This window comes from Peromyscus maniculatus, chromosome 9 (assembly GCF_049852395.1).
Source record: "Peromyscus maniculatus bairdii isolate BWxNUB_F1_BW_parent chromosome 9, HU_Pman_BW_mat_3.1, whole genome shotgun sequence".
NCBI classification, from domain to species: domain Eukaryota; kingdom Metazoa; phylum Chordata; class Mammalia; order Rodentia; family Cricetidae; genus Peromyscus; species Peromyscus maniculatus.
In genome coordinates, this window is record NC_134860.1 from 72439571 (window position 1) to 72464348 (window position 24778).

The window sequence follows — 24778 nt, forward strand, 5'->3', positions numbered from 1 at the left end:
CCTAAATAAACTGCTTGCACCCAAATTTTGTTTCAGAGTTCATTTTGAAGACACTCAACTAAGATATCATACACTGAGATACTTGCATATCAGAAGAGAAAGTATTACTCAGATGGATTTTCCCAGTACTACTTGGTAACGAAAATAGATGTCATCGGCCTGAGACCATCAACACTTCTTCCTCAAGACTGGTCTCTCTGATACTACAGCCTGTGATCCATCCAACTTCTCACATCAGTCCAGACATTTCAGTTATTCCCCATTCCACATCTGGAATGATATTTCATGTATTGCTTGTACCAGTTATGTTCATCAGCGTGCTTTCTGGGTATATAATGGGCAGTGCCCTGGATGGAGCAGCACTGGGGGCCAGAACCAACCCACTCAGCAAGTAACACCTTTCCTCACTGTGGCTCTGAAAAAAAATTGGCAAGCAGACATATGAGACAAGGAGAAAAAGATACGCACAGTAGTAACTTCATTCTGATGAAGTTGATATCAAACAAGGCAGTTTGTATCTAAACAGGCATGGGAGCTTTTCATAATAAATTCCTCACAAAACCAACTCATCGTCCAAGATTGTAACTGTAAAACTTCCCTACATTATAGTTAAAAGTTCAATTTTCAATTAAAAAAAAAACCTGTAAGGCATATAAAGAGCCTAGGAAGCAGCCCAGCACAGCAAAGGACCTGGATTCTATTCCACAGCATATCCTAAACCAGAGCAGTGGCACGCAGGTCCATCATCCCTGCAGGAAGATCAAGAATTCAGGGTGATCCTAGCCTCACTCTGCTCCTGGCCACCCTGGACTACATAAGACCCTCTCTTCACCCCACCACAACAATAGAAATATTAGATCTTTGGCAGCTCTCACTGAACTGAACACAACATTTTAATGATGCCAACTTCCATATTATATGTATTAACCGTAATTAAAATAGCCAGGCCAGGGAGGGAAACAGTCTTAGAAAAATAATCTCTAAGAAACAGAGTGAACTTTCATGACCATTTCCAGAGATTGAGCATTATAACCAATGTGAACATGCACATCATGTTAAACACCTTAACAACTCAAGATAATGCCATAAATTATGTAAATCTTAGCTGCAACTTTTAAAACCAGTTTCCCTTCAGTTATACTGAAGCATTTGCTGTATTTCAAGGTCCAAATTATTTATCTCCCCAGAGCACACATACCAATTCCTCATGCTAGAAACAATGGGAAAAAAAATCAAAAGAGAACAGAGAGTCTAACCCACATCAGCCATAAAACAAAGTAACAAGCCTTTTTGTAATGTAAAATGTTTTAATATGGACAGGGACACATGTAGAATATGTTTCAGAGTGGAAATGACAGAACTACAGGAGGCAGTAAGGATATAATTCAGGTCTCACAAAAATAAGATGTCTTTATAAAGCCTGCAAAGACTCCCAGAGTGCATGGCAGCACATTCGATTAGTGTTGCCAGGTAAAATACAGGACACCTAGTTGCATTTGAACTTTGGATATGTAACAGTTATTTTAGCATGACTATACCCCAAATACTACATGGAATACACACAAAAGGTTACTCATTACTCCTCTGAAATTAAAACTGAACATGAATGTCCTGAACTCTCACAGGCTGTGGATGTTAAGGCTGTAATGCACCCTGTTCTCTGGACCTAAGAGATTAACAGGCTTAATGTGCTGCATGGGGCAGAATGGCACCACTACTGTTGGCCGAGTCTTGGTTTTATGTTCTCTTTCATCTAGTTCAGAGACATGTCAACTGCCAATATAATTCTCTAAAGCATAAAGCCATGTCTCCGGCAATCTGATATTCTTTATTGTCAGCTCCTGTCTATCAGTCTCTTCGGTATCATAGGCAGGCAGTGTTCCAAACAGTTTTGCATGTGACTCTGTGTAGATGGTGATATGATTATTCTAATGTTACTGATCAGAGGTCAGATACCCAAATAGTAAGGCACTATCCAAAGAGCCAGTGGTAAGAGGAGAGGCCAGGGGAGAATCCAGTCAGTGTGAGCTACAGACCAGCACTAAGCCTCATAGCTTATTAGTTGTTTTGGGGGGTGTTTATTTATGGATTTAAGCCAACTACTTTGAAGTCAAGTTCTCCAAACACTCAGAATCATACACCAAATATAATTTTAACAAAAACTGAGGATATCAACTGTTTCAAAAATATTTGACTGAATCTAGTTTTGTTTGTTTGGGCTTGGGTTTCTGAGACAGTCCTGCTGTGTGATGTTGTCTGACCTCAAACTCATGAGCCTCCTGCCTCGGCTTCCCAAGCACTGGGATTGCAGATGTCTCCTACCACAAGCTCAAGTAAATGTCTTTGCTATTTTATTAGCCAGATTATACCATCAGTGACAAATTTTATGAATGCAGCTAGTTATGCATATAGAACTATTGTCAGCATAGAGAGGGAAGGAACCCATGAGCTCCCACCCCTAACTGGGGAGCTACTGATGGATTGTCTCAGGGTGTGAGTCTGTGGCTCCACACCTGTGCATATTTAAGAAACACAAATTGGACTCTGTGGTTATCAAAAATATATAAAAAAGAACAAAAGAAAAGGACATGAAGTTTGGAGAGGATAAGAGAGTTGGGCCAAAGCTAAGAGGAATTAGGGGGAAGGGTGGGGAGGGGGGAATGTGATCTAAATACGCAGTATGCGTGTATGAAACTATCAAAAACTAAAGGTTTCTATTAAACAAAACTACATTCATGTTGCATGAAGAGATCTAACTGCTTTGCCTCCCAGATGTGATAAAGAGGTCCACCTTCTATCTAATCAACGTGGGATTGTGTAAAATCCACCCATAGAAAGGTCCTTCTAATCTCATATCCATGAAGAATTATTTATACCTTTTCAGTTATCTCTCTCCAAATTTCATCCATTGTCATGGTTTGATTGTAAAATATCCTCACCAGAGCATGAGTTTGAACCCATGGCCTCTAGCTGTTGAAGCAGTTCTGGAAGGCTACGGAACCTGTAGGAGGTGGAGCCCTGCTAGAGGAAGTGAGGGCTGTGCCTTGAGGTTTTACATCCCAGCCCCACTTCCTGTCCTCCCTCTGCTTCCTGTGCGAAAATGTGAGCGCTCCCAGCTGCACAGCGCTGCCACCGGGGAGCCACATGGCCTGCTTGTCTCCCCCTGCATGACGGATCATTTCCCCTCCAGTCATAAGACGAATAAACCCTTCCACCCTTGAGCTGCACCTGAGCAAATATTTGGTCACAGCAACAAGAAGAGGAATGGACACTCCCAGTCCCACCGCGTCTTCATGGAGAGGACACGAAGAGCTTAGCTCAGCCCGAGCTTTGTCCTTGCGATTTGTCTGCTGAGGCCCTCCCTAGAGCTTGTGCTGTAGGGGCATGTATAATCCTGTCATCAGCTCACCGGGTACTTATTTTAAGCCTACACTGTCTGGGGCATGGTAGTAAGGACGCTGGGAAAGCATGAAGGCAGGGAGGATGGAAGAAAGGAAGGCAGGCAGGCGGTGACAGTCCCTGGTCTAAGGTGGTGTCTTAGCTTTCTATCCACTGTGATGCAATCCCTGACAAGGGTAACTCAAGAGAAGGCTACGGGCTTCGTTCTGCTAATAAAGCAGCCTGTAGAGTACACACACAGTAACACCCAAAGACGGTGGAGGTGGATACCGGCAAAGCCGCTGACACCTGGGGCCCTTGTGGACACGGAACTCTGTGGGCTATCCAGAATAAGGTGGTCACTATTTTCCACGAGGACATTATGTTTACGGAACCTCAGACGCAAACTGTTTGCCCTCCCTCCAGTGTACACAAAGTTTTAGCATTTCTTACTGTCTCATGCCCTTAAGACACATGAGGTGTCCCTTCTGAAAACCGAAGCTTACTATTGGGACGAGCTTATTGTCTAGATTTCCCTGTTAATTAGGTCATGTTATTTGCCCAGTGAAAATTCTCCTGTACTGTCAGTCACCCAGAAAGATAAAACTCACAGTGTAGATCTAGGTTAGGCTCAGAATGAAACTCTATTACCTTTATAGGATTATTTTTTTCCTGTCCAGGGAATAAACTGGCCAGTTATGAAACCATTTCATTCTGACAGGTACAAAAAGTAGTATGGAATTGTGTGAAAGACAACGAAAATCTTGTCTATTAATGTGTCTGTGTTTATAAGTTTGACCACATAAAAACTTAAAACTTTCTTATGAACATTATACACCAATAAAACCTAGAGAAACAATCACAAATGGGATAAAAGATGTAGGCACAGGTAAGAGATAATGCCCTTCATTTGCAGGTAGATTTATTTACCACTAAATAGGAATAGCACAATAGAAAATGAAAAAGGTTGCATAGTAAGGAAATGTTCAACTCATTCATAATTAAAGGAAAGTGAATTAAAACTAATATGCCATGCATTGCCTTGACGATTGGAGATGAGCTGAATGATGGCAGCATCTCACAGGCCTAAGGTAGGGGCAAGTAACTGCTATTGTAGGGAGGACAGAATATTACAGCTGTTTGAGGACACCCTGGCCATATATCAATCAAGTCATTTCAGTCTGTACAGCATAACCTAAGAAATCCCAGAACGTATCCAAAAGGTGTATTTGTAAATTTTTGCTGAGAAAATAAATACAAATCAGGCATAGGAGCATGCTCCTATAATCCCAGTATTTAGGAAAGTGGATCAGAAGTCCAAGGCCATCTTCAGTTCTCAGTGAGCTTGAGTCCAGCAAAGGCTACAGGAGACCCTGCAAGAAAAGGACAAAGCAAGCAAGCTGGTGAAGGGAGGGAAGTGGGAGGGACGGAGGGACAGAGGGACAGAAGGAGGAGGGAAGAAAATGTATACAATAGAGTGATTACTCTTTTAAAATGTGTCTGTATACGTAAATAGGAAGTACCCCTGCTGTATACAGCCAAATTACCCTAAAGAGCACTGATTTCATCTGCTCGCCAAAGCTAAAGTGGGTGGGGCCTGTTTAGTACTTGGATGGGAGAAAACATATATGAAAATGTATATATGCAGTAATGTGGTTGGTATAAAATAAAATATGATGTGTAGCTAGTTGGTGGAAAGATGCTGTTGACGTGTGGTTAAACTAGGAACGGTGAAGTAGGCAAAATGGCCATTCTGGGCAGAGGAATGATGGGGCAGTAATGAATGAAGTATCAGGAAATTTCAGCTTCCCCTTAATTCCATTTGCCTTATGTAAATTTCCACAATGACTTCTAGGAATGTCAAAATCTACATACATCCATGTTATCATCAATACGATTGCTCAAACATGAGCTGAACAAGGACAATAATAGACACAGTAAAGGGGATGGTGGGAAAGCCCAAGAGGCCTCAAACCTGTACAAAGAACAGGCAGCTAAGGAAAACTTAGAGTGGGAAAAATAGTCCTCCCTAGGGAAAGCACACCAATTTATTATCCAACATCGTATTGTCAGCCCTGAAAATATACATATAAGTTGCATTATATACTCTGAGTGGGTTGTATTCATGTATTAAGGAATATGTATGTGTATACATTCATGCATGCAACATCAACTAGTGAAAAGAGGGCATGCCTTTGAAAGAGAGCAAATATGGACATATAGGAGAGCTTGGAGGGAGGGAAGGGAAGGGAGAAATGATGTAATTATATTAATCTAAAAGATAGCATTTTTAAAAATCCTCTCTGCTCTGCCTAGGCATCCCTTTCTCCCTGTCACTAGCAATCACTGACTTCACTTGTTTCCACAGTTCTTGCCTTTTTTAGAATGTTACCGAGTTAGACTTACACATTACCTGGCCTTCCCAGACTGGTGTCTTTCACTTACTATTAAACATGTAAATTTCTTAACTCATTTTTTTTTTTAAATACTGAACCATCGCTTCTTGTCTGGAGACACCACCGATTATCCATTTGCTTGCTTAAGGAATCTCTGGCTTCAAAGCTTTAACAATCATGAACTTGAAGATAACTGTCCTTCTTGAGTTTAATAACTATCAGTGAAGCTGTTACAAAATGCGTGTAAGCAGGATTTCATGTGGAAGTGAGTGTGCAGCCCCTTTGGATAGACAGCAAAGGGTGCGATGGTTGGACTATGTGATGGAAGTGTTTTCGGTTTCGTGAGACACTTCCCAGCTGTCTTCCTGAGCTGAAACGTTTTGCCTTCCAGAAGCTGTGACACAGAGCTCCTGTCACCCATGATGCTCGCTCCTGTGGGTGTCCACATCACTGTACCTCCAACAGAATGGCAGAGGTATCTCGGGGTTAATGTCATCATTTTCTTTCTCTGTTGCCATATGATGTAGTACTTCTCATTTGCTCATGTGATGTCTGTGTGTCTTTGATAAGGTCATTGTCAAACTCTCTTAATCTCTCCTTTTTCAAGTCAGGGATTTGAAATTGAGATGAGAGAAAAAGGAGAGATTCTGGGGATGGTGCTCTAGCTTTAGCCTCCAAAATGTCAATGTGCTATTTTTTTATTTCAGTTTTTTTGTAGGGTTCAAAATACTAATTTATGTTTTTATATATATAAATAAAATATAGATTGATTTTATGTTAAAAAGTTCACATATGTGTACATTTATTTTAATGTGTATTTTTGTATATTTATAGAATGTTTTTCTTATAATGAATTTTATATATTGCATTTTTTCTAGAAACTAACAGTCACATTACAATTTTAATTATCACTTAAAAATAGGTTCAATTATTCGATGCAAACATTACTTCATCAAATATCCAGGAGTATCTGAGGTTCTGAGGAAATAATCATAAATAAGAATATCCTTGCTCTGATGGTTTCTATTTTAAAGAATGGGTAACACACGAATGATATATGTTAGAAAAACAAGTGGAAATAAACACCATGAAGCATGAAGAATTCAGGTGATGTCACTGCAGGGGTCAGGCTTTTACACAGGAGCACAATTTGGATTTTGAGCTGGTAGTTGGATAAAGATAAAGAGAGGGAGCTGAAGATGCAGAAACAGCAGTGGATGAAAGAGATGAAGTCCTTAAGTCTCTCATTCATTATTTCATTTATCTTGAGATTTTTAAAGAGTGTGTGCAGATTCTCTGTCTCCTTCTTCCAGGTATTAGGGGAAGGTTTAATTTCATGGTCAGCTCTTTGATTCTAATCAGTGCATTTGCAGTGAGATGAGGATTTCGAGAGTCTTGTGAAAGTTTAAATCTCAGCTTATCAATCTTACCAAAAGCAATCTACAGATTCAATGCAGTCCCCATCAAAATCCCAACACAATTCTTCACAGACCTCAAAAGAACAATACTCAACTTCATATGGTAAAAAGAAAAAACTCAGGATAGCTAAAACAATCTTGTACAATAAAGCAACTTCTGGAGGCATCACCATCCCTGACCTCAATCTCTACTATAAAGCTATAGTAATAAAAACAGCTTGGTATTGACATAAAAACTGACATATGGACCAATGGAATCAAATTGAACACACTGACATTAATCTGAACACCTATGAACACCTGATTTTTTAACAAAAAAGCAAAACTATACAATGGAAAAAAGAAAGCATCTTGAACAAATGGTGCTGGCATAACTGGATGTCAACATGTACGAGAGTGCAAATAGATCCATATCTACCACAAAACTCAAGTCCAAGTGGATCAAAGACCTCAACATAAATCCAGTTACACTAAACCTGATAGAAGAGAGAGTAGGAAATAGTCTTGAATGCACTGGCAGAGGAGACCACTTCCTAAATATAACACCAGTAGCACAGACACTGAGAGCAACAATTAATAAATGCGGCCTCCTGAAACTGAGAAGCTTCTGGTAAGGCAAAGGACATGGTAAACAAGACAAAACAACAGCCTACAGAATGGGAAAAGATCTTAAACAACCCCACATCTGACAGAGGGCTGATCTCCAAAATATATAAAGAACTCAAGAAACTAGACATCAAAATACAAAACAACCCAATTTAAAAATGGGGTACAGAACTAAACAGAATTCTCAACAGAAGAACTTCAAATGGCCGAAAGACATATAGAAATTGCTCAACATCCTGAGTTATCAGGGAAATTCAAATCAAAATGACTCTGAGATACCATCTTACACCTGTCAGAATGACTAAGATCAAAAACACTGATGATAGTTTATGTTGGAGAGGATGTGAAGCAAGGGGAACACTCCTCAACTGTTGGTGGGAGTGCAAACTCGTACAGCCACTTTGGGAATCAGTATGGCGGTTTCTCAGATAATTGGGAATCAATCTACCTCAAGACCCAATGATATCACTCTTGGGAATACACCCAAGGAATGCTCAATCATACCACAAGGATACCTGCTCAACTATGTTCATAGCAGCATTATTTATAATAGCCAGAACCTGGAAACAACCTAGATGCCCATCAACCGAAGAATGGATAAATAAAATGTGATACATATACACAATGGAGTACTACTCAGCATTAAAAAACAATGACATTTTGAAATTTTCAGACAAATGGACGGAACGAGAAAAATATCATATCCTAAGTAAGGTAACCTGGACTCAGAAGGATAAACACGGTATGGATTCACTCATAAGTGGATAGTAGATGTAAAGCAAAGAATAACCAGACTACAACCCACAGCTCCAGAGAAGCTAAATAACAAGGAGGACCCTAAGAGGGATGCATGGATTGCTCTAGGAAGGGGAAATAGATGAGATCTCCTGAGTAAATTGCCTCCTGAGGGGGGCAATCAAGGGTAGGGGATGAGGGATAAGAACATAAGGGAATGGGATGTTTGAGCTAGAACAGGGACAGAGAGGGAGAACAATGAAAGAGATATCTTGATAGAGGAACACATTATGGGAATAGGAAGAAACTTGGTACTAGAGAAGTTTCTAGTAATCCATAAAGATTACCCCAGTTTAGACTACTAGCAATAGTGGAAAGGGTGCCTGAGCTGGCCTACCCTAGTAATCAGATAGTAAATACCCTAATTGTCATCATAGAGCCTTCATCCAGTAAGTGATGGAGATAGGTGCAGAAATCCACAGCCAAGCACCAGGCTGAGCTCCAGGAGTCCAGTCAAAGAGAGGGAAGAGGGATTCTATGAGCTAGGGGCATCAAGATCATTATGGGGAAACTTACAGAGATAACCAAACCAAGCTAGTAGGAACTCAAGAACTTTAGACCAACAGCTGTAGAGTCGGTATAGGACTGGACTAGGTCCTCTGTATAAGTGAGACAGTTGTGTAGCTTGGTCTGTTTAAGGAGCCCCTGGCAGTGGGATCAGCATCTATCCCTGGTGCATGAGCTGGCTTTTTTGGGAGCCCATTACCTATGGTGGGACACCTTATACAGCCTTGATGCAGCAGGGAGGGGCTTGGACTTGTTTCAACTGAATGTACCATCCTTTGCTGACTCCTCATGGGAATCCTTAACTTTTTAGAGGAGGGGATGGGGGTTGGGTTGGCAGTGGGGAAGGCTGTCGGGGGAGCTGGAGGAGGAATGAGAGAGGGATCTGTGGTTGGTATGAAAAATGAATAAAAATTTTCTTAATAAAGAAAAAAATCTCCGCCTATTTGTGTGATATCTCCCAAGACCACTTCCCAGATGTATAAAGACTATATTAAAAACACTGACTTTAAAAAACAAAATAAAACCAACAACTTTTGCTGCACCTGGCGAGACCACCTTCCAGGAAGGTCTTAGCCACACCATGAATGTGAAATGATGTGTTGTTATAACACAGCTCTGAGTGGATGTGAAGTCAGCCATCTTTTGTATTCTCAAAGGATCATCCTCTGTTTTCTTATTGCATGTTACTTAATTAATGAACCTATTTGCTTATTTATCTCTTTCTATGTGATTATTTTTATACATTATCATGTTTCACCATATATTCTTAGGCACTATTTTTCAAGGGTTTCATATTCTGTAGATTAAAGTGGATAAAATTGTTCCTTAATTTTTTGAATTTCCTACATTAGAATATATTCTACCTGTGATCTATTTAATATTCCATACTACTTAAAATTCTACTTCCTGGAGTTTCTGACCTCCACAACCCCCCACACCATCTCCTAAAACTCATAGTCCTAGCTGTGACTCCCATCTGCCCTTTTACCACCTCCACATTCTCAACTCTTGCTCTGATGGAGCAGCTCATGACCAGCTGTCCCTGGCATAGCTCCATCGTGCAATTCCTGTGCCAGATGAACCTAAGGCAAGCTAGAATCTCACATCAGACACATGGCAAAGAAAGAACTCCACGTGCTCAGGTCACAAAAAAAAGTGTAAAATGCCAAGATAGTATGCCCGTCCCACCCCGAAATCCCAAAAGTGATCTTCAATAAGAATTACCTAGATAAAACACAGGACACAGAATTTAAGAGGACAACCATAAACTTTATCAAAGAATTCAATGAGTTTAAAGATGACATAAAAAAAATTCAATAAACTTAAAGATGTCTGAGTGATACCCAAGAAAACACAAATATGCAGTTGAATGAAATAACTAAGACAGTTCAGGATTTTTAAGCTGAATTCAGTAAAGAGATAGAAATATTGAAGAGAACTCAAGCTGAGAATAAGATGGGTTCAAAAAACTCAATCCAATTAGAAAACTCAGGGGGAAGCTTTATAAGTAAAATGGATCGAGTGGAAGACAGACTATCAGGCTGGGAAGATAAAGTAGGACATTAAGAACACATGGGGAAAAGAATATGGAAAAAGATAAAAGACACACAAAAGAGACACAGAAGAACTAACAGATACTATGAAAATACCAAATCATCAAAGCATAGGCCTAGATAAAGGAGAAGAATCCCAGGTCAATACCACGGACCAGATCTTCAGCTGGGTCATAGAAGAAATTTTCCCCAAATTAAGAAGGACACACCCAGGCAGATACAAGAAGCACACCTAATAACAAATGAGCAGGAACATGCAACAAACTTCCAGTGGCATATTATAGTAAAAACAGAACAAAGAGAAGGGACTGAGAGCAGTGAGAGAAAACCACAAGTCACATACACAGGAAAGCCAATAAACATAACAGCTGAGGGGTGGAGAAGGATCAGTGGTGAAGAGCCCTTCTGGGGGACCTGGGTCCAATGCCTAGCACCCACAGACTGGCTCACAACTCTGTGTAACTCGAGTTCCAGGGGATCTACTGACCTCTTCAGCATCCACAGGCACAAGACCCATACATGGTACACAGATATAGAAGTAAACAAAACACCCTACACATAAAATAAACAACAACTGATTACTCAATGAAGAATATGAAAGCCTAAAAGAACCTGAAGCAATGCACTTTAAGTTAGAGAAGACCACAGATGCCAACATAGACTACTGAACCCAGGAAAACTTCCATAGTTGAAGGACAATGAAAAATTTTCCACAATATAAATAAGTTAAAAGAATTAATGTCCTTAAAGCCACCCCAAAAAAGAATACTGGAAACAATACTTCAGGCAGAAGAGAAGAATGAGTGTAGACAGGAGTCTATAAAAGGAAAAAAAATGAACTATAATTATTAAAATATAAAATAGGACTAAGAATACAATCAGAAAATAAAACAATCCCGCATCTTTCAGTAGTAACATTTAATAGTAATAACCTTTACTTCTCAAATAAATAGACAAGGGCTACCTGAATGAATTAAGAAATAAAATCTAATTTTTCTGTTGTCTACAAGAAACTTACCTTGTTTTCAAAGTTAGGAGCTGTGTTAAAATGGAAGGTGAAAAAGAAGTATTCCATGCAAATGGAAACAGGAAGCAAGCAGACTTTGCTATCTTAATATCTGGCAAAATAGGCCTAAAACTAGACCAAATTAGAAGATACCTAGAAGACACTTTATTCTAATCAAGGGAATAATTAACCAAGAAGACATTGTGATCCTTCACACACATGCATCAACCTCTGGGGCACCAAAAGCATAATATTGGACAGAAAAAAAAACAGATGAATTCTAACTCAGTAATAGTAAGTCATATCAATATTCCTCTTTCTCCAATAGGCAGGTCACATGGACAAAAATTAAATAGAGAAACAATAGAATTAAGTGACATCATACATCAAATGGACTTAACAGAATCTGTCTCTGTCTCTGTCTCTGTCTGTCTGTCTGTCTCTCTCTCTCTCTCTCTCTCTCTCTCTCTCTCTCTCTCACACACACACACACACACACACACACACACACACACACACACACACACAAACACACACACTCTACCCAGTAATGCATGGAAGCATCTCTAAAATAGACTACATCCTAGGATGCAGAACAAATCTTAAATTCAGAAAAACTTAAATAACTCTGTGTGTCCTATCTGACCACAATGCAATAAAACTTAAAATTAACAGCAAATGAATCTCTAGGAATTACATAAACTCATGAAGATTAAATAACATATTTCTAAATGATAAATGGGCCAAAGGAGAAATAAAAGTTTTGGAACTAAATAAAAATGAAATACAATACAATAAACCCTCAGGGACACATGGAAAGAAGTCCAACAAGGGAAATTTATAGCTCTAAGCTCCAGCATTAAAAAGTAAGATCACAAATAAATATCTTAACAATGCAACTAAAAATTTAAAAACCCAAACCAAATCTGAATAAAAAGAAATAATAAAAATCAGACCCAAAATTAATAAAATAGAAACAAAGGAAACAAAACAAAAAAAAATCAAGAAACCTAAGAGTTGGGTTATTTGAGAAAATAAACAAGATTGACAAATTCCTGGTTCAACTAACCCAAAGAAAGACAGAAAAGGCCCAAATTAACAGAATCTGAGATTAACAATGAAACATTACAATAAGCACCAAAGTAATTCAGAATACTGTAGGGGAATTACAGTATACCTTAAAAACCTATATTCTATCAAGTTGGAAAATTAAAGAACTGAACAAATTTCTAGATTCATCAAGACCACCAATGTTAGATCAAAAAAAGATCAATAATTGAAACATAACAAATGAGAAGATTGAACCAGTAATCAAAGGCATTTGACTAAAAAAAAATGCCCCAGCCCAGATGGATTCACAGCAGAATTCTACCAGACTTTAAAAGAAGATAGACAACAAATTTTTTAATTACTCAAAAAAGAACAAGGAAACATAAGGAGCACCCCTAAATTCCTTCTAGAATGTCAGCATCACTCAAATACCAAAGCCAAGTAAAGCCAAGAATAAAAGAAAACTACAAGTCAGTGCCCCTGGTGGACACAGATGCAAAATTCTCAAAATATTTACAAGCCAAGCCAGATACAGACATGTCAAAATGACTATCCACCATGATCAAGTTGGCTTTATCCAAGAGAATCAGAGATGCTTCAACATACTAAGTCAAAAGGGTAGTAAATCTTATAAATAAATGTACTTGAAGAAAAAAAAAACCTCACATGATCATCTCAATAGATGCAAAAAGGGCCTTAGACAATCCATTGAAATACATCCCATCCTTTATGGCCTCCAACATTTTTTTAAATTTCATGTTATATTTTTTTTTATTTCCTTGGATACTTTTCTTACCATTTTAACCATTTTTATTTCCCAGAAAGATCCTACTTGCTTCCCTTTACTTGAAGACATTAAGTGGGTATGGTGTAAAATTCACTTTCTGCCTTACAATATTTCACAATATGGTTTTTCCCCCCTGTTTAAACTGCCATATGTGAAAGAGAATTACTGGAAAGAAACTGTGTGTGCAAATACAGACTGATTAGAATTACAGTGATGTGGAAAGGTTGAAATGTTGCAAGTCCAGTGCCAATTAATTACTTTATCTTGGGATAGTTTTTGTCTCCCTGAATAACCATCCCTTGTCCACCTCTGTGTCACAACTAACAGAAAAACTAAGCATGACATCAGATACCATGTGAGGTCTATAGCAGAGAGTCTCCCATCTTACTGTGATTGCCTCTCTGATGTTTCCACCAATGTTTTTTTTTAATTGCCTTAATTTAAGACTTTATTTGTTCTGCTACTATGAAATGTCATCAAACTGCTTCCACAAGGGGACATAGTACTACATTTCCCAGATCTTGGTAACTCAAAGTCGGTGCCAGAATAAATTACCTCTTATTTCTTTGAGATGAGAACTATTGTTTGCCATATTTTTTTTAATTCCTTCTGATACAAAATCATTTTCTAAAATATTTTATTTCCATTTCTTTTTGTTGTTGTTGTTTGCTTTTTTTTTTTCAAGACAGGGTTTCTCTATGTAGTTTTGGTGCCTGTTTTAGAACTCACTCTGTAGACCAGGCTGGCCTTGAACTAAGAGATCTGTCTGTCTCTGCCTCCCAAGTACTGGGATTAAAGGTGTGCACCGCCCCCGCCTGGCTATTTCCATTCTTAATGACAATCATTCTTTATTTATAAACTATATGATTCTGTCTTCCTGTAGACCCTTCAACACTTATTTTTTGACTTCTCTGGATACCGAACTGTTAGACAATCTAGTTTTGAATAGCCTCAAACACCAAGGAGACTCAGGGAAGTGGCAAGTGAATTGGGCTGAGTTGAGTTCCTATGTGTGTTTCCTGTTTATTCTTGCTTCTGTGTGTGCAGATCTAGTCATCTACTTGGTGTGACTACTGCTTCAGCTACCTAGCCTGTTGCATCTGCCTTCCTGCTAAATGCTTCTGTCTGTTGATAAGGTGGGTGATTTTTTTCCTTACACCAAACAATATGCTAATCTTCACAGGAAATGTTCTGCTCACCCACTTCCCACTGGTCACAGCAGAGACTGTTTTTCAGCCTCTGCACTGAATCCTGAAAGTCCATGTCGGCAATGCTAATATTGGCTTAAAATGATATGCTCCCTGGCTTCCCATACCACTTCTGTCCCTGGGCCTTTAAAACACAGAATATTTGTGAACATCTTTAGGGAATCTTTTAATGCACTTCCTAGAATTCTGAACCACTTTTTATTTTTTATAAAGGGAGTTATGAGTTTATCCTTTGTGGTTTCCTCTAACATACCACCAGCAGAACACATTCCACATTCTTCTATGATCCTGATACATGGATGATTTCCATGTCTAGTCCCCCGCCCCCTGACCCGCAACTCCCACCCCCATCCCATACTTGTGCTAGAATTTAGGCATCCCTGGTAGTGACTAAACAGAGTTTCAGTGCTTGTTCTTATATTAATCTTCTTTCAGAAACTCACCAGCCCTTGTGAATATACATGATGCATTGCTTATAAAATTACGGGAGAAGAGACAAAGAACACTCAGAGTGAGTCTGAGTTAGTCAGTGCCATGGGAGCATGGTGATGCCTCAAGTTGTCTGAAAACACATTTGGCCACCTGTCTGGACTAGACTTGGTTGTTGGGAGAGGTTCAGCAAAACAGGAGACCTAGAGTCATTTCCAGAATCAAAGGGACCAGGAATAGACCAGGAAGTTCTTTAGAAAAGAGTTAAACAGAACACAGAGGGCAAGATTGTCAACATTCATAAGAGTTGGCAACTCTGAGAGACAGAACTAGGCAAGAGACTAAAAAGGGAATTCACCTGGGGAAGGGTAGCACAGTGAGGAACAGAGAAAAAGCAATGATAACAGAGATACTGGAAGTAAGTTGAAGCGTGAAGTGCCAGGATTTCCAAATTAGCTTCCCAGAAAGAACTACGTGGCTTTGCTGTCATAGGCCCACATTTCAGGCTTTTTTTCAACTATTTCAAGCCAGAAAATGATAACTGGTCATCATTATAAAGATAACTGGTCTCACAGAACATGAGGGTGGGTAAAGCATTCTTTCAGAGACACTAAGGTACCACTTCTTGACAGCATCATCCTGGGGACTGTGATGGCTATTCTTGGATGTCAACTTGATTACAGCAGTAATTAGCTAAAACCCAAAAGTAGATGGCACACCTTTGAGGACTTTCTGCTTAATTTGAAGTGGGAAGATCTGCTTCTAATTCAGATTTTGAGGTGGGAAGGCAAACCTTTAAGTTGTATCTTTAATCAAGATCTAATCTGGACCATACCTTCTGCTGGAAGCCTATAAAAGGATGTGGGAGAAAGAAGCTTTTGCTCTTTGCATGCTTGCTCTCACTAGCAAGTCCATTTCTTCACTGGCATTGGAGCCTCCTTCTTCAGGATTCCAGCATATGCTGAAGACCAGCTGAGACATCCAACTGTGTAAACTGAGAAACTACAAGATTCTTGGATTTTTCCATTCACATCCAGCCATTGTTGGATTAGCTGGACCACAGCCTGTAAGATATTCTTATAAACCCCCTTTATGTATAGAGTGAGAGAGGAATTCATTCTGTAAGTTCTGTTACTCTAGAAAACCCCGACTAATACAGGGATTGAATAACCACAGACCTTTATGGGGACGCTTGGACCATACTTAAAGCATAGCACTAACTTTGAATTTGAGACCTCCGGGGATATGTCTCCACATGGTCCTGGGAGATTGTGTCTCACTTGGTAACATCAGCTAAATGGCTGATACACAAATCCCTGCCATGATGTGTTGCCATCTGGCATCCTCACCAGAAACTAAGCACTGGGGCCCAGCTGATACCAGAATATGAACTCAAACCATGAACTAAACAATCCTTTTATACTTAGTATCTTCAACTATCTCATGATAGTGTAAAAGAGTTGAATATTAGTACCAAGTAATCTAATTCCAGAACTCAGACCTACTGTAGTATTGTGTTGTCAGGCTCTAAAGGAAGGCAGACACCTTCCAGCTACAAAGATACAAGTTTTCTGGGCCTCCAAAGCTAATCAGATGACAGTCCTGCAGCTTTCACTACTGCCAGCATTACCGATGAGTTGTGCTAACATTTCCATCTTTGCTCAGCTACACTCACTGGGATCAAGTTTGGTCAGTTTACACACAATAAGATCCTTGTATAAAATCCTTTCCTCCATCTTCTACAAATTCACAAAATGTCCAATGCACAGTCTTACCTTCCCATTTGCAAATCTCACTGAAGCCAGGTATTAGGTAGATCTGCTAAATACTGGCTGTCTGACTTGAAATCAGGAAAGTCAAAGCATCAACTGATTTGGAGAAATAATGCAATGGAAAGGCCCCCAAATGCTAATTGTGATAACAGCTGAAAAAGGACAAGGTACCTGTGGTTAAAAGCTGCAAGGGCAAGCCTTCTAGAAATCACATAAACAAGCAATACTAATGTGATAAAAGGGGGAAGCCTTTTATCTTTAACAGCAGTTTTAATTTGCAGTTTATCACTGTTTTCCTTGGTACCTGTCAGTGCATCCTTTTATGCACCCACACCACTCTGCATGCATGTGAGCTTGAATGCAAATACAGAGGCAAATTGGTTCTTCTAATGCTATGTTTTTCCTTGCAAAGAAAATTGTCTGACAAAACAAATAGCTGTGCCTGACTATGATATGTTAAGGCATTGTTCTAATACCCAGACCCTCCTTCAAGCATTACATCAACTGCTCCGTTCGGCACTTGGCTGACCTCTGAGGCATCTTCATCTCCAGACTTTGGGAAATGAAGTTTCTTCCACACAATAAAATGATGTCTGTCACAGTGTAAGATCTGTTGTGCGCTCAGAGGGCAAGGATAAATCCTAGCAAAACAGCCATGCAGTGTCTGAGACGAACACTATGGAAACTTAATATATCTCGTGCTAAATTATAACAGACTAAAGCTCCTTTGACACACATCAGAACAAGGCTAATTCCATAAGTACTATGTAGATATGAGTTTAGTTAAGGTTTTTGCTTACTTAAATTTTATAATTTTCTTAAATGTGTGCATATTTAGGGGACATGTTAGGAAGTTCAACACATATAGAATGTTGTATTATAGAAATCAGGATATTAAACATTCCAATTTTTTTCAATCATTGGTGTGTGTGTGTGTGTGTGTGTGTGTGTGTGTGTGTGTGTGTGTGTGTGTTTTGTCAAAAACTTTTTCTTGAGGAACATTTTGGAATCCTGAATGGTACTTCTAGCTTGTGTCCTGATGTTTTTGTTCCTTTTTCTTTTTTTCAACCTCACAAGTGACCCAGCTGAGTGACTTGTTCTTTTATGAGGAAGACCATTCCAGGGAATCAAAACTGCTTCTTTGTGGGCGAGGTATTGGTAAATCAAATACAACTTACTACATTACATGTAGAGTTTGGCTGTGGCTTTCATGAAGAGCAGTTTATATGCCCTAGCATGTATGATAACTAGTCACCAGAAGAGGAAAGCCCTCAAGTCCCTGAATAGGTGACAGTGTCATTATCTTATAAGGGAGATAGATTCATTAACTTAGAGACTGCCATTTTCGTTAAAGTTTCACATCATCAAGAAAGAGGTAATTTTATCTATACCTCTGATAATGGTTTAATATCTAGAATATACAAAGAAGTCAAAAAACAAAGTTAAAAAAAGACCCATTCAAAAGAAAATAGGCCTAGAATCTGAACAGCGAGTTCTCAAAGGAAGAAAACAATGTGTAAGAAATGTCCCAATTTTATTTGTCCCTACCAATGGGAGAAAATGCACATCAAAATAATTTTGAGATTTCATCTTACCCTAGTTAGAATGGCAAAGGTCAACAAATAGCAACAACAAATATTGAAAGGGATTCAGAGAAAAGGGAACACATACATGTGTACACATATACACGTGTATGTAATGATAATTTATTAAAAGAGAGGCCATAAATTTGAAAAAGAACAAGGAGAATGTCTTAGTTTCTATTGCTGCAAATAGCACCATGATCGCAGCAATCTTACAATGGAAAACATTTAACTGGAGTAGCTTGCTTACAGTACGGTTTAGAGGTCTATCATCATGGCGAGAAGGCAGGCAACATGAGGGGCAGACATGGTGCTAGAGAAGGACCTGAGAGTTCTTACATCCTGGCTCACAGACAAAAGGAGGTTGTCCGTGACACTGGGCATGACTTGAGCATATATGAGACCTCAAAGGCCCCATCCCCACAGTGACACACTTCCTCCAACAAGGTCACACCTACTCCAATCAAGCCACACCTCCTAATGGAGCCACTCCCTTTGGAGGCCATTTTCTTTCAAACCACCACAAGGAGGTATGAGGGAGGTTGGAGGGAGGAAAGGAAAAGGGGGAATGATGTGATTCTATTATAATCTCAAAAAATAAAAGAATCTTAAAATATTTGGAAAAAACAAAGAGGCAATTTAGCCTCCAAGCATGTTCACACAAATATTCATTGATCATCTTCTATGTGCCAGGTACAAAATGCTACCTAGTACATCAGTCAACCAGTCGCAAAGCCTCTGTATTCTGCCTTCAGGAATCCTGCTGGAAGAGACAAGGAATAACAAATAAACTTAATACTATAATGTTGATGTGAAGAAATAGTCATGAAGGAAATAAAGAAGGTTTAAGTACACAAAGTGACAGACCAGAGTGAGTCAGTTTGAACATGAATTCGTCCCTGAAGGATATGACATCTGAGTAAAAATTTAAACACAGCATAGTCTCCTCATATCCACTTTCCATGATTTCAGTTGTTTGTGGTCAGGTGCAATCAGAAAGCATTACATTACAAATGTCTGAACACTGAACCAACAACCAGTGAGCCTACATGGGACTGACCGAGGCCCTCTGCATATATATATATGACAGCTATGTAGCTTGTTCTTCTTGTGGGACTCCTAACAGTGGGAGCAGAGGCTGGCTCCAACTCTTTTACTGACTTTTGGGACCCTGCCCCTCATACCAGGTTACCTTGCCCAGCCTTAAAATGAGGCGAGGTACTTAGTCTTACTACAACTTGAAATGTCATGTTTTATAGTTATCCATGGGAGTCCTGCCCTTTCTGAAAAGAAACAGAGGAAGAGTGAAGGGGGGATAGAAGAGAGGAACTTAGAGGAGAGGAGGGAGAAGAAACTGATCAGGATAGTAATTAATTGATTGATTGCTTGATTGATTGATTGATTAATGTTTTTAAAAGGCTGAACATATTCAAAAGCCTAACTGTATCATTATGAACTCCCATGCTCCCCCCGTATAGTCCCACCATGGACGCACACCACCCCTTTGTCCAGCACATCCACACTGTACATACCACTTGTCAATCAGCCACCATCATGGTCGTGAAACTGTCATGATTACAACTGTGCTTTTATTTTAGTAACCTTTATTTTACTTGATAAGAACCTCAAAATGCCAACGGTAATGTTACTGGCAATGTTATGCAACATAGTTATAAATGTTGTATTTTTTTTTTTTTTTTTTTTTGGTTTTTTTCGAGACAGGGTTTCTCTGTGTAGCTTTGCGCCTTTCCTGGAGCTCACTTGGTAGCCCAGGCTGGCCTCGAACTCACAGAGATCCACCTGGCTCTGCCTCCCGAGTGCTGGGATTAAAGGCGTGCGCCACCACCGCCCGGCATAAATGTTGTATTTTAACATTGGTTATTGTTCATCTTTGTCTTAACCAAATTAATGTTTAAGTTACTGCAAGTATTAGTGTGTGAAACTTACATATAGGAGAAATGTAGTACATACAGGATTTGATACTCTCTTGACTTCAGTCCCAGACCAGAGGTGTAGGATATTTCTCCTGAAAAAGAAGAAGACTTTCAAGATGCAAAATTCAGTTAAGCTAAGAACTACAAAGCAAATTCCATGACGGGCTCCAAAGCTACACAGAAAAACCCTGTATTGCAAAACCAAAAGAAACAAAAAACAGTGACAAACAGAAGGAAGAGCAAATTATAAGTTTACATCTGCAAATAAGCTTGGCTTATCACAGAAATAAGCACATAAGCAAGCTATAACTAAACCATGTATATAATATAACATACCATAACTAAAGTTAGTGGATACTTTCAATACATATTACAGATGGAACCATGCAGTGTTTTATTTTCTGTGACCTTTTATTTTCCTAGACACATTGTCCTCTATTTCATACTTTTTTAGCCTGTGGTAAAAAGTCTTTTCCTTCCTTCATTCCTTTCTTTCTTTATTCCTTCTCTTTTCTTCTCCTCATCCTCCTCATTTTTTTTCTTCTTCTTTCTGATTGGTATATAACTTTTAGTGCCTCTCTTTTTGGGCTACTTTGGACTTCTTTCAGATGATATGCAATGTTGATTTAAATGTTAACTAAACATTAATCCAAATACCCAGATAGATCTAACTTTAATTTTAAGTAGATGGGAAGAATTTATCCTGCTGTGCTACCACATCATAGAATAGAGATAAAAATAATGAGCCACACAATGCCAAGCAGAAGAGTGCTATCTGCAGAGAACCAACATGACTTAAACCTTCCAAAATATGTCCATTTAATCAAACAGCAGATGACCTGGCAAATGTACATAATTTCTACATTGTCATTTATGAGTTTAAAAAGTTTTTTTTAATCTAAGTTGTTAAAGTGAAAATATGAAATTTCAAAGGAGGATTTAGTTAAATTTAAATCTATCTTGATTGATTTGACTTAGATTTATAACCAGTGCAAATGATACAATTTATATCACTGAAATTTGAAGATATATAAAATAATACCAGCATCTAAAGGCAACAAATCATCTGGTACAATCTGGACAAATGTGAGCTGCATGTGGGAGTCATGATAACAGGTCCTACACATCTTGTTCTAGGAGATAGCCTGGTTAGTTTCCTTGATCCATCCCCTACTCATATTCCCCAAACCCCCAGTTCTTGCCCGGGGCCCACAATCAGTGTCTCAGCCTAGTTTGAACAGCCCAATTTGTCTCAACCACAACCTTCAGGCCCCTGTCAGGACATGCCATTCACTCATCCACTTGCACCACATCCAACCTCTCAGCCCAGCCATGTCTGGGACAACTTGCTCTAGGGTCTATCCTAGTCAATGAGTCTGATCTTCAATTTCACCCACCCTCCCCAACCCCCAAGTCTAGCCTAGAATGCACATACAGTGCCCCAGCATCATCTAGATAGCCCTGCTTGTGTTGCTCATAACCTATAGGTCCCTTACTGGCCACACCCACCTTCTCAGTCCAGTCAGGTCCTGTACATGTTGAGCCAGAGTCTATCCAGTTGAGGCCACATGATCCTCCCTCCTTATTCTCCCTCCTTAATGTACCATACCCAAGCACCATATCACCTCCAAACTCCAGGCTGGGACCAGGACACACATCTCATGTACTATTTGACACCCTATTGTCCACCTAACTTTGTTCCACCTAAGCCATATCCAACCTTCAGGCCAAAGTGAGTCCCGTACATCCTATATTTTGTCCCAGACTGCTGTGTCTATATTAGACACAGAACTAACAAAGGAAGTTTTCAGGCCCAGAGATCATTGCAAAAAATACAAACAGTGTGAAAACTCAAGGCAGTATTTTAGCCCTTCCCCTCAAAATCCACCAGTCCTACCAAAACATTCTCCAATTATAATTATCTAGAAAAACTCCAGGATACGGTATTTAAAAGGTCATCAACATCAAAGAGTTGAAGGAATTTAAAGATCACACACACACACATACACACACACACACACACACACACACACACACACACATACACACACACACACACAGAGCCCATTATATTTAAAGAAAATAAGTTACATTTCTTGATGGCCTTCCCCCTAGCCCCCCAAAACTACCCACAAATATAAGGCTGACTGAAGTAAGGAAGGCACTGAATTGAAAGCTTAACTCAATAAGGAGAAACACTGAAGAGAATTCAAGATGAAATGAAGATGGATTGGTAAAACTCAATAACCTGCCTGGAAAACTCTAAATAAACCCTTAAAGTCAAATGAATCAAGCAGAAGATAGAATATCAGGACTCAAATGAAATGAAGATGGATTGGAAAATCCCAACTAGAAAAGTCATGATAAAGCCTTCAAACTGAATGAATTAAGCAGACGACAGAATATCAGGACTCAAAGATAAAGTAGAGCAACTACACCATATAAGCAAAGATATGAAAAGGCCAAACCTTGGAATTATGGGAATGGGTGAGGGAGAAGCATCCTTGGCCAGAGAAAACTTCCCCCAAATAAGGCAAAACACCTCTAAATGAATGCTAAGGCAAGACATCTCTATGTGGATGCTAAGGCAAGATGTATCTATATGGATGCAAAAAGTACACAGAACCCCAACTAGACAAAACCAGAAAAAATGGGGGACACATATCATAGTTGAAACACGAAATATATAGAACAAAGAAAAACTATTGAAAGCCTCAAGAGAAAAAAAACAAACAAGGCACATATAAAGGAAAATCAGAATAACAGCTGATTTCTCAATGGAAACTATGAAAGCCAAAAGAGCCTAGAACAATGATTCCAAGTTCTAAAAGACACAACTATTAACCTACTGTACCCAACAAAACTATCTGCTATCGCTGAAAGAAAGAGAAAAACTTTCCATGAGGCAACAGCTTAAAACTTTTCACTTTACTTACATGAGACCAAACCTAAACAAAATGCAGGAAACAATACTTCAGTCTGAAGACAGGAATGAACACAGCCAGTAGGTAGAAAAAAAAATGGAGCTATAATACTAAAACAAAAAAATGCCATTGAGAAAACAAACATCAACAGAGTAGCTAATCAATACATAACTTTCCATAATAACTTTAATATTAATGTCCTCAATCAAAAGACCCTGCTGGCTGAATGGATCAAGAAACAAACTACATCTAACTAATGTCTGCAATAAGGCACCACCTTAGAGTAAAAGGATAAACAAAAGTACTCCAGTCAAATGTTGCTATCCTAATATCTGACAAAATATGCTTCAAAGTAACCTAATAGGAAGAGATAAAGAAGGACACTTTGTTCTAATCAAGAGAACAATTAACTAAAAAAACATTGCTATCTTAAACATATATGCACCAAATTCTTTTTTTATTTTTTATTTTATTTTTCTTTATTAAAAAATTTTCTACTCACTCCTCATGCTATCCACAGACCCCCCCTTCCCTCCTCCCACTCCACAGCCCTCTTTCCCAAGCCACCCTGCATCCCCACATCCCCCAAATCGAGTTCTCCATGGGGAATCAGCAGAGCCCAGCTCACCGAGCCTAGGCAGGTCTATGCACCAAATTCTAATGCTCACAATTTCATTAAAAGTATACTACTGGAAATAAAGATAGATTAATATTGATCCATTAATAGTAGGTAATTTTAATATTCTCCTTTCTCCAATAGACAGGTCATATGAATAAAAATAAGCAAGAAAATACCAGAATGACATCCTACGTGAAATAGACAAGTGTCTACAGAATATTCCACCCAAACACCAAAGCATTCTCCTCTGCAGCCTATAGAAGCTTCTGTAAAATAGACCACATCCTGGGACACAAATCTTAGCAAATTCATATAAAGTAAAATGACTCCATGTGTCCTATCTGATCATAATGGCATAAAATTTAAAATCAGCAGCAAGCAAATCTCTAATAAGCATACAAATTCATTACTGAATGGTGAAAGGGTTAAGAAAAAAAGATTAAATAAAATGAAAATACAACCGAATGAAACATCTAGGACACATTAAGAGAAGTCCTGTGAGGGAAATTTATGCCTCAAAGTTCCCACATTAAAAAATTAAAAAATAGCACAAATAAATTACTTAGTTATGCAACTCAATACTTTGGGAAAACAGAAACAAAGCAAACTCAAATCCAGTAGACAATAACAAAATTATTTATTTTTTTATTAATGAAAGAGCCAAAATTAATGAAATAGAAACAAAACAATATAAAGAATCAAGAAATCTAAGAGCTAGTTCTTTGAGAAGATGAACAAGATCAACAAATTTTTGGTTCAACCAACTAAAAGAAGGAAAGGATCCAAATTAACAGATTCAGACATGAACAGGTA

The 24778-nt window shown here is 38.8% G+C and overlaps 1 long non-coding RNA gene across 1 annotated transcript in view; it reads right to left on the reverse strand.

Moving 5' to 3' along the window:
* The window catches only part of LOC121832098 (uncharacterized), an 87263-nt gene extending 66757 nt beyond the window's left edge, over nt 1-20506 (reverse strand). The window contains exon 1 of the long non-coding RNA XR_013042102.1: nt 20436-20506. This is a non-coding gene — a long non-coding RNA (uncharacterized LOC121832098). The remainder of the gene's footprint in view (nt 1-20435) is intronic.
* Nucleotides 20507-24778: the final 4272 nt, after the last annotated feature.